This window comes from Chiloscyllium punctatum, chromosome 49 (assembly GCF_047496795.1).
Source record: "Chiloscyllium punctatum isolate Juve2018m chromosome 49, sChiPun1.3, whole genome shotgun sequence".
NCBI classification, from domain to species: Eukaryota; Metazoa; Chordata; class Chondrichthyes; order Orectolobiformes; family Hemiscylliidae; genus Chiloscyllium; species Chiloscyllium punctatum.
In genome coordinates this window covers 28,578,726-28,596,655 of record NC_092787.1, presented here as the reverse complement: position 1 = coordinate 28,596,655, position 17,930 = coordinate 28,578,726, and positions in this window count along the sequence as shown.

Here is a 17,930-nt window from a genome sequence, read left to right as displayed (position 1 = left end):
AGTTTCATTTCATCTACACAGCCAGAGGATAAAACATACCAAATTAGAAATTACAGAGTCCAATGGATTCACAATTCTGTATACACCAGATCCCATTCTGGGGTGACTCAATACATTTTCAATCTCCCTGATTCACAATGATACCTAAGGGGACTTTATCAGGAAGGTGAGGGTCTAGTGATATTATTGCTGGACTAATGATCCAGATGGACTTAAGGATTGAATCCCACCACTGCACAGAGTGGAATCTGAAACAAAAAAAAGGAACTAGAAATCTAATCATTACCATGAAGGCATACTCAAATTTTGTAAAACCCTATCTGGTTTCCTCATGTTCTTATCTGAACTGGGCTACACGTGACTTCAGACCCACAACGATGTGAAATGTTCCAGCAAGCCACTCAGTTTCATCGATCTCTACAAAGTCTTAACAAAGGAATGAAACCAGATGGATCACCTGGTACTGGAAAAGACAACAGCAGACACAGCCCTGTCGACCCTGCAAAGTCCTCCTCAGTAACATCTGGAGGTCAGTGCCAAAATTGGGACAGCCGTCTCACAGGACTAGTCAAGTCACAGCCTAAATAGTCATACTCATGGAATCATACTTCACAATGTCCTAGAAACCACAATTGCCATCCCTGGAAATGTCCTGTCCCACCAGCAGGACAGACCCAGCAGAGGTGGCAGCACACTGAGATGCAGTTAGTTATTGAGGTTTACATCACAGAACAAGGTCCTTTGGCCCACTGTGTCCACACTGCTCATCGAACACCTATCTACGCTATATGTTTTTCAGCATGTGGCCAGTAGCCTTGGATATTATGATGTTTCAAAATGCGTCTAAATCCTTCTGAAATATTGTGATGGTTCCCACCTCGACAGGCCTTTAAGGCAGCAAATTCTGACCATCATGAGACTCCAGAAACCCTCTTTAAATTTTCTGCCCTTTCTGTTAAATCTAACCCAGTCATTGGCCCCTCTAAAGGGAAAGGTTTCTTCTTATTCATCCTTCATGCCCCTCAGAACTCTAACTGTCCACCTCAACCAGGTACCTCCTCAACCTTCTCAGTTCCAAAGAAAACAACCTGAGCCTACCCAGCCACTCTGCGCAGTGAGACTGCTCCATTCCAGACAACATCACGGTGAATCTCCTCTACACTCTCTCCAATGCAATCACATCCTTACAATAGTGTAGTGACCAGAACAGCACACAGTATTCTGGCTGTGGCCTAACTACAGTTTTATACAGCTTCATCATACCCTCTTTGCTCTTGCATTCAATACCTTCACTAATAAAGGAGAGTGCTCCATTTGCCGCCTTAACCACTTTATCGATCTGTCCTACCATCTTCAAGGATCTATGTACACTGAGTTCCCTCTATTCCTCCGTACTTCCTGGGAGTCCTACCATTCAATATGTACTCGCTTACCCCATTGGTAATGCCACATGCATCACTTCACACTTTTCAAGATTAAATTCCATTTCCCACTGACCAGCCACTGACCCTGCCCACTGACCAGCCACTGACCCAGGCCACTGATCAACCCATCCACAATGTCCTGGAGCCAAAGGCTTTCCTCTTCACTATTTACCACATTATTAATTTCCACGCCATTTGTGACTTGACTGATCAACCCTCCTGCATTTGTGAGTAGATCATTCATGTCCATTGCAAACAAGGGTCCCAGCACCGAACCGTGTGGAATCCCACTGGACACAGGCTTCCAGTCACAAAAGCACTCCTCAACATCACACTCTGATTCCTGCCACTCTGCAAATTCTGGATCCAATTTGCCAAATTGCCCTGGATCCATGGGCTCTTTGACCAGTTTTTCATGCATGACATTGTCAAAGCCTTATCAAAGTCCACATACACTACATCCTCTGCACTACCCTCATCTACTCCACAAAATGTTCTAATTTGTTAAACATGATCTTCCATCACACAAAACCATGCTGACTGCCCCTGCTTAATCCTTGCCTCTCCAAGTGGGTAGCATGGTGGATCAGTGGTTAGCACTGCTGTCTCACCACACTAGGGATCAGATTCAATTTCATCCTCAGGCAACGGTCTGTATGGAGTTTCTACATTCTCCCAGTGCCTGCATGAGCTTCGTGCAGGTGCTCCAGTTTCCTTCCACAATCCAAAACTGTGCAACATAGGTGTATTGGTGATGCTAAGTTGCTCATAATTTAGCATGTGCAGGCTAATTGAGGCTTAGCAGGCTTAGCCATGGGAAATGCAGGGTTACAAGGATAGGGTAGGGGGGGGCACATCTGTGGGTAAGTGTTGATTCAATGGGCTGAATGGCCTGATTCCACACTGTAGGTATTCTATGATTCGAAGCAAAGATAAATTCCATTGCTCAAATTGTTTTTCTAATAGACCCTATTACAGATATAAGACTTCTGCAGTTTCTTGGTTTATCCTTCCTGTCTTTCTTGAGTAATACGACCACATTAACTTCCTTCCTGTTGCCTGAGAGGATGTAGAAATTAATGTCAGAGCCCTGGAATCTCATCGCTGCTTCCCACAGCTGCCTGGGATGCATCTCATCTGGGTTTGGGCATTTACCCACTTTCAAATCTGCTACAATCGCCCTTCATCCCCCTCAGAACTCTGTCCACATCAATTGGGTCCCTCCCCAACCTTCTCAGTTCCAAAGAAAGCAACTCTTGGAAGTTGCTCCTCCTTTTGATGCACTTTTGTTCAAGTATATCATACACTTTTCCCTGACTTCTGTACTTACATCATCCTTCTCTGTTGTGAGTATTATCGTAAAATAAGCATGTTAATTCTCACCAATGTCTTCCATGCACAGTGAGCCTCACTCTGCCTCTGCTTGTCGAACTGCTTCTAACATACTTTATAAAACACCATCAAATTTTCCTTTATTTTACCCACAAGTGTTTGCCCATGCCCCTCTTTGCTCTCCTAATTTCTCTTTTTAAGTAACCCTCTGAACTTTCCATTCGCTTTACTACATCTGTCCTGATCGTTCCATATCTAGCATGAGTCATAGAGTCATAGAGATGTCGAGCATGGAAACAGACCCTTCGGTCCAACCTGTCCAAGCCGACCAGATATCCCAACCCAATCTACTCCCACCTTCCAGCACCCGGCCCATATCCCTTCAAACCCTTCCTATTCATATACCCATCTAAATGCCTCTTAAATGTTGCAATTGTACCAGCCTCCACCACTTCCTCTGGCAGCTCATTCCATACACGTACCACCCTCTCTGTGAAAAAGTTGCCCCTTAGGTCTCTTTGGTATCTTTCCCATCTCACCCTAAACCTATGCCCTCTAGTTCTGGACTCCCCCACCCCAGGGAAAAGACTTTGTCTATTTATCCTATCCATGCCCCTCATAATTTTGTAAATCTCTATAAGATCACCCCTCAGCCTCTGACGCTCCAGGGAAAACAGCCCCAGCCTGTTCAGCTTCTCCCTGTAGCTCAAATCCTCCAAACCTGGCAACATCCTTGTAAATCTTTTCTGAACCCTTTCAAGTTTCACAACATCTTTCCAATAGGAAGGAGACCAGAATTGCATGCAATATTCCAACAGTGGCCTAACCAATGTCCTGTACAGCCGCAACATGACCTCCCAACTCCTGTACTCAATACTCTGACCAATAAAGGAAAGCATACCAAATGCCTTCTTCACTATCCTATCTACCTGCGACTCCACTTTCAAGGAGCTATGAACCTGCACTCCAAGGTCTCTTTGTTCAGCAACACTCCCTAGGACCTTACCATTAAATGTATACGTCCTGCTAAGATTTGCTTTCCCAAAACAAAGCACTTCACATTTATCTGAATTAAACTCCATCTGCCACTTCTCAGCCCATTGGCCCATCTGGTCCAGATCCTGTTGTAATCTGAGGTAACCCTCTTCGCTGTCCACTACACCTCCAATTTTGGTGTCATCTGCAAACTTACTAACTGTACCTCTTATGCTCGCATCCAAATCATTTATGTAAATGACAAAAAGTAGAGGACCCAGCATCGATCCTTGTGGCACTTCACTGGTCACAGGCCTCCAGTCCGAAAAACAACCCTCCACCACCACCCTCTGTCTTCTACCTATGAGCCAGTTCTATATCCAAATGGCTAGTATTTCATGAGATCAAACCTTGCTAATCAGTCTCCCATGGGGAACCTTGTCGAACGCCTTACTGAAGTCCATATAGATCACATCTACTACTCTGCCCTCATCAATCTTCTTTGTTACTTCTTCAAAAAACTCAATCAAGTTTGTGAGACATGATATCCCACACACAAAGCCATGTTGACTATCCCGAATCAGTCCTTGCCTTTCCAAATACATCCACACCCTGTCCCTCAGGATTCCCTCCAACAACTTGCCCACCACCGATGTCAGGCTCACTGGTCTATAGTTTTCTGGCTTGTCCTTACCACCCTTCTTAAACAGTGGCACCACGTTAGCCAACCTCCAGTCTTCTGGCACCTCACCTGTGACTATCGATGATACAAATATCTCAGCAAGGGGCCCAGCAATCACTTCCCTAGCTTCCCAAAGAGTTCTCGGATACACCTGATCAGGTCCTGGGGATATATCCACCTTTAACCGTTTCAAGACATCCAGCACTTCCTCCTCTGTAATCTGGACATTTTGCAAGATGTCACCATTTATTTCCCTACAGTCTATATCTTCCATGTCCTTTTCCACAGTAAATACTAATGCAAAATATTCATTTACTATCTCCCCCATTTTCAGTGGCTCCACACAAAGGCCGCCTTGCTGATCTCTGAGGGGCCCTATTCCCTCCCTAGTTACCCTTTTGTCCTTAATATATTTGTAAAAACCCTTTGGATTCTCCTTAATTCTATTTGTCAAAGCTATCTCATGCCCCCCGTTTTGCCCTCCTGATTTCTCTCTTAAGTATACTCCTATTGCCTGTATACTCTTCTAAGGATTCACTTGATCTATCCTGTCTATACCTTGCATATGCTTCCTTCTTTTTCTTAACCAAACCCTCAATTTCTTTAGTCATCCAGCATTCCCTATATCTACCAGCCTTCCCTTTCACCCTGACAGGAATATACTTTCTCTGGATTCTCGTTATCTCATTCCTAAAGGCTCTCCATTTTCCAGCCGTCCCTTTACCTGTGAACATCTGCCTCCAATCAGCTTTCGAAAGTTCCGTCAGTAATACCGTCAAAATTGGCCTTTCTCCAATTTAGAACTTTAACTTTTAGATCTGGTCTATCCTTTTCCATCATTATTTTAAAACAAATAGAATTATGGTCGCTGGCCCCAAAGTGCTCCCCCACTAACATCTCAGTCACCTGCCCTCCTTTATTTCCAAAGAGTAGGTCAAGTTTTGCGCCTTCTCTAGTAGGTACATCCACACACTGAATCAGAAAATGTTCTTGTACAAATTCCTCTCCATCTAAACCCTTAACACTATGGCAGTCCCAGTCGATGTTTGGAAAGTTAAAATCCCCTACCATAACCACAATATTATTCTTACAGATAGCTGAGATCTCCTTACAAGTTTGTTTCTCAAATTCCCTCTGACTATTCGGGGGTCTATAATACAATCCCAATAAGGTAATCATCCCTTTCTTATTTCTCAGTTCCACCCAAATAACTTCCTTGGATGTATTTCCAGGAATATCCTCCCTCAGTACAGCTGCAATACTATCCCTTATCAAAAATGCCACTCCCCCTCCTCTCTTGCCTCCCTTTCTATCCTTCCTGTAGCATTTGTATCCTGGAACATTAAGCTGCCAGTCCTGCCCATCCCTGAGCCATGTTTCTGTAATTGCTATGATATCCCAGTCCCATGTTCCTAACCATGCCCTGAGTTCATCTGCCCTCCCTGTTAGGCCCCTTGCATTGAAATAAACGCAGTTTAATTTATTAGTCCTACCTTGTTCCTGCCTGCCCTGACTGTTTGACTCACTTCTGTTCTCAGCTGTACCAGTCTCAGATCGATCTCTTTCCTCACTGTCTCCCTGGGTCCCACCACCCCCACCCCCACCTTACTAGTTTAAATCCTCCCAAGCAGTTCTAGCGCTTTCCTCTTTTTTTCCATATCCAATCTTGTGCATTCCTCAATACCAAGGCTTCCCTGTATTTGTTTGCTCACTCCTGCTTCATCTTTACAGAACATGTTGACCCTGCATACTCACTATTTCTTTTTTGAAAGAATTCCACTGCTCTGATCAGTTCCCAACAGATTTTCTGGAGGGTTGCTGCTCCCAGTCCACTTTCTCCAACAACTGTTTTATCTCATTAAATTGGTCTTCTCCCAGTTCTGAATATTGATTTGCAGTTCATCTTTGGCCTTTTTCCATGAGACTTCAATCTAACCGAATTATGGTCACTATTACCAAAATGCTCTCCCAGTAACACATGTATCAATCGGGACTCCTTCCCTAAAGTTAGGGCCAGCACCTGGAAGAAATCCCAATGCCGATTCGGCACCACATCCACTCCCTTCACTCAGCTGTAGCAGCATGTACCATCTACATTATGCACTGCAGAAATTCACCAAAAATGCTCAGGTAGCATCTTCCAAACCCATGACCACTTCCATCGAGAAGAACAAGGGCAGTAGATACATGGGAACACCACTCCTTGCAAGTTCCCCTCCAAGCCACTCACTATCCTGACTTGGAAATATATTGCTGTTCCTTCGCTGTACCTGGGTGAAAATCTTCAAATTTCCTCCCTAAGGCAATGTGATTCAGTCTACAGCATGTGGGCTGCAATGGTTCAAGAAGACAGCTCACCGCCACCTTCTCAAGGCTACAGGAAAGATGTTGTGAAACTGGAAAGGGTGCAGAAATGATTTACAAGGATGTTGCCAGGGTTGGAGGATTTGAGCGGTAGGAGATGCTGAGTAGGCCGGGGCTGTCTTCCCTGGAGTGTGGGTGATTAAGGGTTGACCTTATAGAACGTTACAAAATCATGAGGGGCACGCATAGGGTGAATAGTCAAGGTCTTTTCCTAGGGTAGGGGAGTCTAAAAGAGGGCATAGGGTTAAGGAGAGAGGGGAAAGTTTTAAAAGGGACCTAAGGGGCAACTTTTTCATGCAGAGAGTGGTACGTGTATGGAATGAACTGCCTGAGGAAGTGGTGGAGGCTGGTACAATTACAGCATTTAAAAGGCATGATTCAGAGATGCCGGTGTTGGACTGGGGTGTACAAAGTTAAAAATCACACAACACCAGGTTATAGTCCAACAGGTTTAATTGGAAGCACACTAGCTTTCGGAGCGACGCTCCTTCATCAGGTGATTGTGGAGGGCTCGATTGTAACACAGAATTTATCGCAAAAATTTGCAGTGTGATGTAACTGAAATTATACATTGGAACATTGATTGTTAAGCCTTTCATTTGTTAGAATGCTAACAGACAATCAATTTTTCAATGTATAATTTCAATTACATCACACTGCAAATTTTTGCTATAAATTCTGTGTTATGATCGAGCCGTCCACTATCACCTGATGAAGGAGCGTCACTCCGAAAGCTAGTGTGCTTCCAATTAAACCTGTTGGACTATAACCTGGTGTTGTGTGATTTTTAACATTTAAAAGGATGGACATATGAATAGGAGGGGTTTAGAAGGATATGGGACAAATGGTAGCAAATGGAACTAGATTAATTTAGGCATCTCTGGTCAGCATGGAAGAGATGGACTGAAGGGTCTGTCTCCGTGCTATACATCTATATGACTCTATGAACCATGGATGGGCAATATTGTACCATGAATTAATTTTACAAATCTCACTGTCACGCTTCTCGACTTTAAACAACTGCCAAACCTTAAACAGACTATTGTTCACAGAAAACAGTCCAGCCTTCAGGACTTCATCAACCACAGCACTGTACAACCCTGTCATGGCAACCAGTGCAAGACATGTCAGAGTGCTGACACAGATACCACCATTACACGCAGGGACACAACCCACCATGTACACAGCAGGTACTCAATTGACTTGGCTAACGTTGTCTATTTCATATGCTGCAGGCAAAGATGCCGCAAGGCATGGTACATTGGCAAGACCAAGCAGACACGATGACAATGGATGAATGGACACCACGTAACAATCACCAGACAACCTCCCAGTCAGGGAACACTTCAGCGGTCAGGGACATTCGGCCTCAGGTCTTCAGGTGACCATCCTCCAAGGCAGACTTCGGGATACGCAACAACGCAGAGTGGTCAAGCAAAGGCTGATAGTCAAGTTCAGTACCCATAATGATGGCCTCAACCAGGACCTTGGGTTCATGTCACACTACAGGTGACCCCACTACACTAAACACACACACACACACACTTACACACTCACACATTCATGCAAACTCTCTGTTATGCACACGCTCTCTCAGACATACATACCTCTCACACCCTTTCACAGGCTTATACTCCATCACACTCATGCACACTCTACCAAGCACACACACACGCAAACACACACTCTCTCACGCACACACTCACATGTGCACACACACTCTCTCTCCCCTTCACATGCACGCGCACAAACAAGTCTATGAGGTGAATTTGCATTTGCAGAATTGTATTTGCAAATACATTATATTTTGCTCAAAAAGCACACAATCTGCAGGCAGTCAATCCATGTAACTTTTTATGAATTCCTATTTTGTCAGAACCAGTCTAACTCAAGATTGGGATACTGACTCTAACCTCACACTTTCAATACACTGAGCTGAGATGTCACTTTTTATTACATAAGACCTTAAGTTATCTCGAGAATGTGACTTAAAAGAAGTTCTAGGATTCACATATTAATGAATCAAAACCTGTAACCCATCCTAAAAGATGAAAGACTTAACAGCAATCTAGATTTGTTCAATATATTATTTCAGGTGCATGACACTGTGATATTTTGCTATAAATTCTGTGTCTTATGATCCTGCTCTACAGCTACCTGATCATGGAGCAGTGCTCCAGACGTTAGTACTTCCAAATAAACCTGTTGGACTATGACCTGGTGTTGTGTGATTTCTAACACTTCCCAATAAAAGCGTGGTGCTCCCTCAGCACTGACCTTCCAATAGTGCAGCACTCCATCAGTACTGGACTGTCTAATCAGTGTGAGATTGCTATCCACGCAGCCTTGTCTAACACCACTGCTGACATAGAATACACATCTGCTGCCACCTTGTGCCAAAAGATAACAAGTTCTCTCCAGAAAGCAATGATTGGGAACCTGTTCATCATGTGTGAGCCCCAGTCCAGAACCAAGACCACCCCACCACCATCCCTCAGTCATTAAGCTGCTGGTGCTGCATCTGTGCACATTCTAACCCCGAACTATCGCTGATGGATTCTTGAATGTGTATGAGAGACTCGGGCTTTCAGGTGAACACTGGAAGATAAAGTAGCTGGTATAGTTCGAGGATTGGCTGACTGGCAGAAGGCGGAGAGTCACGTTAAAGGGGTCTTTTTCAGGATGACAGACGGTGGAGTTATATATTGGTCAGGGTTAGGGCCACAACTATTCACATTTGACATGGATGATCTGGACAATGGAAGTGAGGGTGTTGTTGTGAAGTTTGAGACAAAGCTCAAGATAGGTGGGGAGACAGGTAGGATTGAGGAAGGGAAGCTGCAGAAGAACTTTGACAGGACAGGAGAGTGGGTTAAAAAGTGGCAGATACAATGTGGGGAAGTGTGGGATCATACACATTTTACAAAGAATAGAGGCAGAGACTATTTTCTAAATGGGGAAAGGGTTCAGTAATCTGAAGCACAAAGAAAATTGGGAATCCTAATTCAGGATTCTCTTAAAATTAACAGGCAGGCTCATTTAGCAGTTAGGAAGGTAAGTGTAATGTCAGCATTCATTTCAAGAGGGCTGGAATACAACAGCAGGGTGTACTGCTGAGGCTGTATAAGGCTCTGGTCAGCCTGCATTTCGAATCCTGAGAGCAGTTTTGGACTTCGTATCTAAGAATGGATATGCTGCTCTTGGAGGGAATCTAGAGGAGCTTTACAAGAATGGCGCAAGGGATGAAGAGCTTGTTATATGGGGTGCAGTTAAGGACTCTAGGTCTGTACTCAAATAAGTCTAGAAGGACGAGGGGGGAGTCTGATTTAAATGGGTGACACGGTGGCTCAATGGTTAGCACTGCTGCCTCACAGCGTCAGGGACCGGGTTCAATTCCCACCTCAGGTGACTGTGTAGAGTTTGCACACTCTCCCAGTGGGTTTCCTCTGGGTGCGCTGGTTTCCTTCCACAATCCAAAGACGTGCAGGTCAGGTGAATTGGCTATAGTGTTAGGTACATTAGTCAGGGGTAAATATAGGGTAGGGGAATGGGTCTGGGTGGGTTACTCTTCGGAGGGTCGGTGTGGACTGGTTAGGCCGAAGGGCCTGTTTCCACACCGTAGGGAACCTAATCTAATCTAAACTTACAGAGTACTGAGAGGTCTCGATAGAGTGGATGTGGAGATGATGTTTCCACTAGTAGGAAAAACTAGGATCTGAGGGCACAGCCTCAGAATGAAGGGACAACTGTTTAGAACTGAGATGAGGAGGAATCTCTTCAGCCAGAAGGTGGGGAATCTGTGGAACGCATTGCCACACAGGGCTGTGGAGGACAACTCATTGAATGTCTTTCAGACAGAGATAGACAAGTTCTTGATTAGGAAGGGGATCAAGGGTTATGGGAAGAAAGCAGGAGAATGGGATTGAGAAACATATCAGACATGATCGAATGGTGGAGCAGATTCAATGGGGTCAATAGCTTAATTATGCTCCGATATTTTATGGTGCTTTACCTGCCTAATCCTATCACACCACATAATTCCGACTATCCTGATCCACAGTGAGCCACTGGACAATGTGTATCCATTCCACGGCAACCTCCTCTGAGCAAGGGCCGACATGAACAATGAAATTCAACATTGCCTTCGGTGTCCAGCACAGTTTCAGGAAGTGTGTGTGAGAGACAATGAACTCAAACCCAACCGAAAGCTCATGGTCAACTGGGCAGTGTGTTCCTCTAACCCTCCCCCTCACCCCTCCCTGTATGTGTTAGAGAAATGGATAGTGAGTACTTCTCAAAACTTGCTAATAGTGAGTACAGCAGATGCTGCAAACCCCTTCAAAAAACTCACCAGCAATGCCTCCTCAAACTCACTGCACAGCCACTGGCAGAATCAAAACTCTAATAGCGGTGTCTTCTCTCAGGTCAATATCCCCAGCTTAATGGCACTGGTAACTATCAAACCGCTACTTTGGCCAGGCCCCCTTCCTCCACATGTCAGACATAAGATCCTCAAAAACCAGCTCTCTGTTCCGAGTTCCATCACTGGTTGCGGTTACCAGGATGGCACTGCAAACACTTCAAAGATGTCCTCAAAACCCTCCCTGAAAAAAAAATTAACACTCCCAAACAGCAACTCCAGGCAGACAGCAGCCAAACTAGAGAAAGCTGATCCAGGAGAAGAGTGCTGTCCCAGGACAGACCCAGGTGGAGGCCAATGCAAACAGAAGGAGCAGGCGATAGATCGAGTATCTCCCTCCGCACCCACCAGGCAAACAGCAGCCAGTCTCACCCCCGGGACTCACTGTTGCAGAAGCACAGAAAGTTGTGTTCAATTCTGTTAGACTGTCAAAGGAGGAGACGAGGATAGGGATATTGGGTTGGGGGGGGGGGGGGGGGGGAGAGAGAGGAGGGACCGGGGACTGAATTTGAATCAGAGACACAGCAATGATGAGGGATTTGATAGCGAGATAGATGGGAGCAGACGAATCAAATTCCCATCTGGTCACTGGATTTAATCCAAATCCTCACAAAAAAATAATTTGAGAGAGAAGTGGGAATTAAAGTGAAATACAGAAGGACCGAGCACTCAGAAAAGATATTCTTGAACAAGAACCTCTTTGAAACCATACGAGTTTTAATTACCAGCTAACCCAGAATGATCAGAGGCAGCTGGGGGAAAGTGAGGACTGCAGATGCTGGAGATTAGAGTTAAGAGTGCGGTGCTGGAAAAGCACAGCAAAACACGCAGCATCCATGTAGCAGAAGGACCGACATTTCAGTCAAAAGGAATGATGCTGTGAGCCGAGGGAGTGGTGGGATAAATGGGAGGGGGGTGGGGCTGGGGGGTCGGTAGCTGTGAGTGTGATAGGTACATTGGAGATAGGAGTAATGGTGATAGGTCGGAGAGGAGCGTGGAGCTGACAGGTGGGAAGGAAGATGGACAGGTAGGACAGGTCATGAGGGCATTGAAGAGGTGGAAGGTTGGGATGAGGTGGGCGGAATGAGGAAACTGGTAAAATCCACATTGATGCCGTGGGGTTGGAGGGTCCCAAGACGGAAGATGAGGCATTCATTCTCCGGGTGTCAGGTGGTTAGTAAGTGGCGATAGAGGAGGCCCAGAACCTACATGTCCTCGGCAGAATGGGAGGCAGGGTGGGAAGAGGTGTAGTCCAGGTAGCTGTGGGAGTCGATGGGTTGTAGAACATGTCAGTGTTGAGTTGGTCACTGTTGATGGAGATGGAGAGGTCCGGGAAGCAGAGGGAGGTGTCTGAGATGGTCCAGGTGAACTTAAGGTCAGGTGGAATGTGTTGGTGAAGTTGATGAACTGTTCAACCTCCTTGTGGGAGCTCAAGGTAGCTTTGAGACAGTCATCAATGTAGCGGAGGAAAAGCTGGGGAATGGTGCTGGTGTAACTGAGAAAGATGGACTGTTCCACGAAACCGACAAAGAAACGGGCATAGCTGGGGCCCATGCGGGTGCCCATGGCTACCTCTTTTGTCTAGAGGAAGTGGGAGGATTCAAAGGAGAAATTATTGAAGGTGAGGACCAGATCAGCCTAACACATGAGAGTGTCAGTGGGACGGTAATGGTGAGGACATCAGGAGAAGAAAAAATGGACGGCTTGGAAGCCCTCGTCATGTCATACGGAGGTGTATAGGGACTGGATGTATAGTGAAGATGAGGTGTTGGGGGGCGGGGAATCAAAAGTCTTGGAGGAGGTGGAGAGTGTGGGTGGTGTCCAGAACGTATGTGGGGTGTTCCTGGATAGGGAGTATAGAACAGTATCAAGGTACGTAGAAATGAGTTTGCTGGGGCAGGAGCAGGCTGAGATGATGGGTTGGCTGGGGTAGTCAGGCTTGTGGATCTTGGGTAGGAGGTAGAAGCGGGCATTGTGGAGTTCAGGAACTATGAAGTTGGGGGCTGAGGATGGGAGATACCCTGAGTTGATAAAGTTGTGGATGGTCTGGGAGATGATGGTTGGTGATGGGAGGTGAGGTCATGGTCAAGGAGGCAGTAGGAGGAGATGTCTTCGAGTTGGCGCCTGGCTTCAGTAGTGTAGAGACAGTGTGCCAAACAACCACTGCGCCTCCTCCCTCTTTGTTCCGCTGGTTTGATGGTGAGGTTGGAGGTGGAGCGAAGGGACTGAAGGGCTGGGCATTGCGAGGGTGAGAGGTTGGAGTGTGTGAGGGGGGCTGGACAGGTTGAAGCGGTCAATGTCCAGACAGCAGTTAGAAATAAAGAGATTGAGGGAGGGTAACAGACCAGCACGGGGGGTAGTGCCCCCTCAACCATGACCTCACCTCCCATCACGAAACCATCATCTCCATGACTTGAATGAGAGGAAAACCAAGTGAAGAAAATACTCATGTCTGGCTGGCTGATTCCTCTAAACTTAATAGTGGAGGATTCAGGGCTCTTACACCGCTGCCCACAATCTGTCCATGCCAAGTCCGAGTCACAGCACCAGATGAAGATCTGGACCAGGGGGTCTTTCTGTTCCATGACTGGTCAATAAACACTCATAATCAGTCTGGTTTTTTAAGACTGCATTCTTCATTTTCTTCATACGGCCAGGCACAGACCGTTCAGAAACACAAGAGGTTATACACTTCCATATTCCTCAGAGGAGCTGCACACCTGGCTTAAAACAAAGTCATTTTTATATTTTTCTTAAAGAAAGGTACAGACCATAATCATATAGTACATTCAGACCAATTACCAATCAAATTACGATATAGTTTCTATTTGACAGTTACTCAGTCCGATGATAATTCCTTGGAACCAACTTAGTTTTCCAACACTCAGACCACCCTTATCTCACTAAACAAGTCTTTGCACCTGTACTTGAAGGTCAGTTAGGATCTTCGAGGAGAAAGTGAGGACTGCAGATGCTGAAAATCAGAGCTGAAAATGTGTTGCTGGAAAAGCGCAGCAGGTCAGGCAGCATCCAAGGAGCAGGAGAATCGACGTTTTGGGCATGAGCCCTTCTTCAGGAATGAGGAAAGTGTGTCCAGCAGGCTAAGATAGAAGGTAGGGAGGAGGGACTTGGGGGAGGGGCGTTGGACATGCGATAGGTGGAAGGAGGTCAAGGTGAGGGTGATAGGCCAGAGTGGGGTGGGGGCGGAGAGGTCAGGAAGAAGATTGCAGGTTAGGAAGGCGGTGCTGAGTTCGAGGGATTTGACTGAGACAAGGTGGGGGGAGGGGAAATGAGGAAATTGGAGAAATCTGAGTTCATCCCTTATGGTTGGAGGGTTCCTAGGCGGAAGATGAGGCACTCATGGGCGGCACAGTGGCACAGTGGTTAGCACTGCTGTCTCACAGTGCCAGAGACCTGGGTTCAATTCCCGCCTCGGGCGACTGACTGTGTGGAGTTTGCACGTTCTCCCCGTGTCTGCGTGGGTTTCCTCTGGGTGCTTCGGTTTCCTCCCACAGTCCAAGGATGTGCAGGTCATGTGAATTGGCCATGTTAAATTGCCCATAGTGTTAGGTATGGGGTAAATGTATGGGTGGGTTGCGCTTCAGCGGGGCGGTGTGGACTTGTTGGGCTGAAGGGCCTGTTTCTACACTGTAAGTAATCTAATCTAAAATCCCTCGAACTCAGCACCGCCTTCCTAACCTGCAATCTTCTTCCTGACCTCTCCACCCCCACCCCCACTCCGGCCTATCACCCTCACCTTAACCTCCTTCCACCTATTGCATTTCCAACGCCCCTCCCCCAAGACCCTCCTCCCTACCTTTTATCTTAGCCTGCTGGACACACTTTCCTCATTCCTGAAGAAGGGCTCATGCCTGAAACGTCGATTCTCCTGCTCCTTGGATGCTGCCTGACCTGCTGCGCTTTTCCAGCAACACAATTTCAGCTCTGATCTCCAGCATCTGCAGTCCTCACTTTCTCCTCCCTGGTACCAGGATCCCCAAGGATGTCTCAGAGAGGGTGCAAAATGTTCTCAAGGGGGAGAGGGGCCAGCATGAGGTCATTGTGCACATTGGAACCAACGACATAGGAAGGTATAGGGTTGAGATTCTGAAGGCTGATCACAGACAGTTAGGCAGGAATTTAAAAAGGAGGTCCTCGAGAGTAGTAATATCTGGGTTGCTCCCGGTGCTACGAGCTAGTGAGGGCAGGAATCCCTCAGATGAATGCATGGCTGAGGACCTGGTGTATGGGAGAAGGATTCACATTTTTGGATCACTGGAATCTCTTTTGGAGTAGAAGTGACATGTACAAGAAGGACGGATTGCACCTAAATTGGAAGGGGACTAACATACTGGCAGGGTAATTTGCTAGAGCTGCTCGGGAGGATTTAAACTAGTAAGGTGGAGGGATGGAACCCAGGGAGATAGTGAGGAAAGAGATCAATTGGAAACTGGTACAGTTGAGAACAGAAGTGAGTCAAACAGTCCAGCAGGCAGGGAGAAGGTAAGACTAATAAATTAAATTGCATTTGTTTCAATGCAAGGGGCCTAACGGGGAAGACAGATGAACTCAGGGCCTGGTTAGGAACATGGGACTGGGATATCATATCAATTACAGAAACATTGCTCAGGGATGGGCAGGACTGGCAGCTTAATGTTCCAGGATACAAATGCTACAGGAAGGATAGAAAGAGAGGCAAGAGAGGAGGGGGAGTGGCATTTTTGATAAGGGATAGCATTACAGCTGTGCTGAGGGAGGATATTCCTGGAAATACATCCAAGGAAGTTATTTGGGTGGAACTGAGAAATAAGAAAGGGATGATCATCTTATTGGGATTGTATTATAGACCCCCGAATAGTCAGAGGGAAATTGAGAAACAAACTTGGAAGGAGATCTCAGCTATCTGTAAGAATATAGGGGAGTTATGGGAGGGGATTTTAACTTTCCAAATACCGACTGGGACTACCATAGTGTTAAAGATTTAGATGGAGAGGAATTTCTAAATTGTTGACAAAACAATTTTTATTATTCAGTATGTGGACGTACCTACTAGAGAAAGTGCAAAACTTGACTTACTCTTGGGAAATAAAGCAGGGCAGGTGACTGAGGTGTCAGTGGGGGAGCACTTTGGGGCCAGCGACCATAATTCTATTTGTTTTAAAATAATGATGGAAAAGGATAGACCAGATCTAAAAGTTAAAAGTTCTAAATTGGAGAAAGGCCAATTTTGACGGTATTAGGCAAGAACTTTCAAAAGTTGATTGGAGGAAGATGCTCGCAAGTAAAGCTTCTCGATGACTTATCTCATGACATGACCATGAAACCCTCACCACCCTTCAGATTATTTAATCGAGGTGTTCAAAATCAGGATAGGGTTTGGATTGAGTCAATGAGGAGAAGTTGTTTCCAGTGGGAAGAGAGTCAGTAAACAGAGGGACACAGATTGTAGGGAATGGGTCAAAGAGCCAGATGGGGAGAGGAGGAGAATACAGTAGTCTTGATCAGCAGGTTGTTGCAATCTGAAAAGTTCTGCCTCAGAGGGCAGTGGGAGCAGATTCAACAGGAACTTTCTAAAAGGGGAAATCAGAGAAATACTTGAGAAAGAGAAATTTGCAGGTCTTTGGAGAGAAAACTGGAAAACTGGAACTGATTAGAAAGCTCTTGCAGAGACTGGTACAGTGGTAATGCGCTGAGTGGCCTCTACCAGTGCTGACAGATTTTACACCAATCTCTCTCTCTCTCCCTCTTGCCAGTAGGAACAAATTACTGCAGATGTTGGAATTGGTACAAATGCAGGCGATCACAGCGGGTCCGACAGCATCCATCGAGTCCAGATGACTCTTCATCAGAGCTGAAGTGTGGAGGAATACTTTCTATTGGGCTGGGGAGAAATTGTGGGTATAGGGTGCTGATGGAGAAAAGATGTTGACAGTTCATTTTAAGTGATCAGAATGTGAGAACGGCAGAACAATCATTTGACCCCTGACAGACTTGAAAGGATAGACACTGTGATGTTGGGAGGGAAGAGAGGACATGATAACAAGCTAAAAGAAAGGGAAGGAATGAGAATGATTCACTATTTAAAGGTATTGAACTTAATATTGTGAGAAACAAAGCCCACTCACTTCAATAATTTCAGTCTGAGACAAGATCTGAATCAGTAGTGCCATTTATTTTACACTTGCAAGTGGGTGTGATGTCCACTGTCTACAAGGCAAGGGACATACACACCAAATTCAATTCATACACAACATTTATATGATTTGATGTCTATTGTTTTACACTGCTCCCTCCCCTGTTTACATCGTCCACTTCCCTAAGACCGGCCCCCATTACCCCTGTTCATCTCTTGCCTTATCCTGCCTTGTCTGTGATAAAATGCTTATTTCTGGTCTCACAAGGCTGTTTGACCTCATCCTGCTGAAGGTCATTGTTAGGCATATTCTTTCTTCATCATTATCTACCCCCTTCATCTGTTCCTTTCCCGAGGCCGTTCTGATCCCTATGACCCTTTTAATTGGGGTTTGTTCCTGTGTTTTTGTAAAAGTGGGAAGCACACGTTTATATCTACTGTTTGTACAGGCGTATCTAGCTTAACTTCATCCCCTCACAACATCTTATCTACTTGCCCATAATGTCTACCTTCTGACATACAGTTTTAGCTAATACAAAAACAATTATATATTTCCTCCACATTGTTTCCATTCTTGTTGACTCAGCTCTTGGCTAAAAC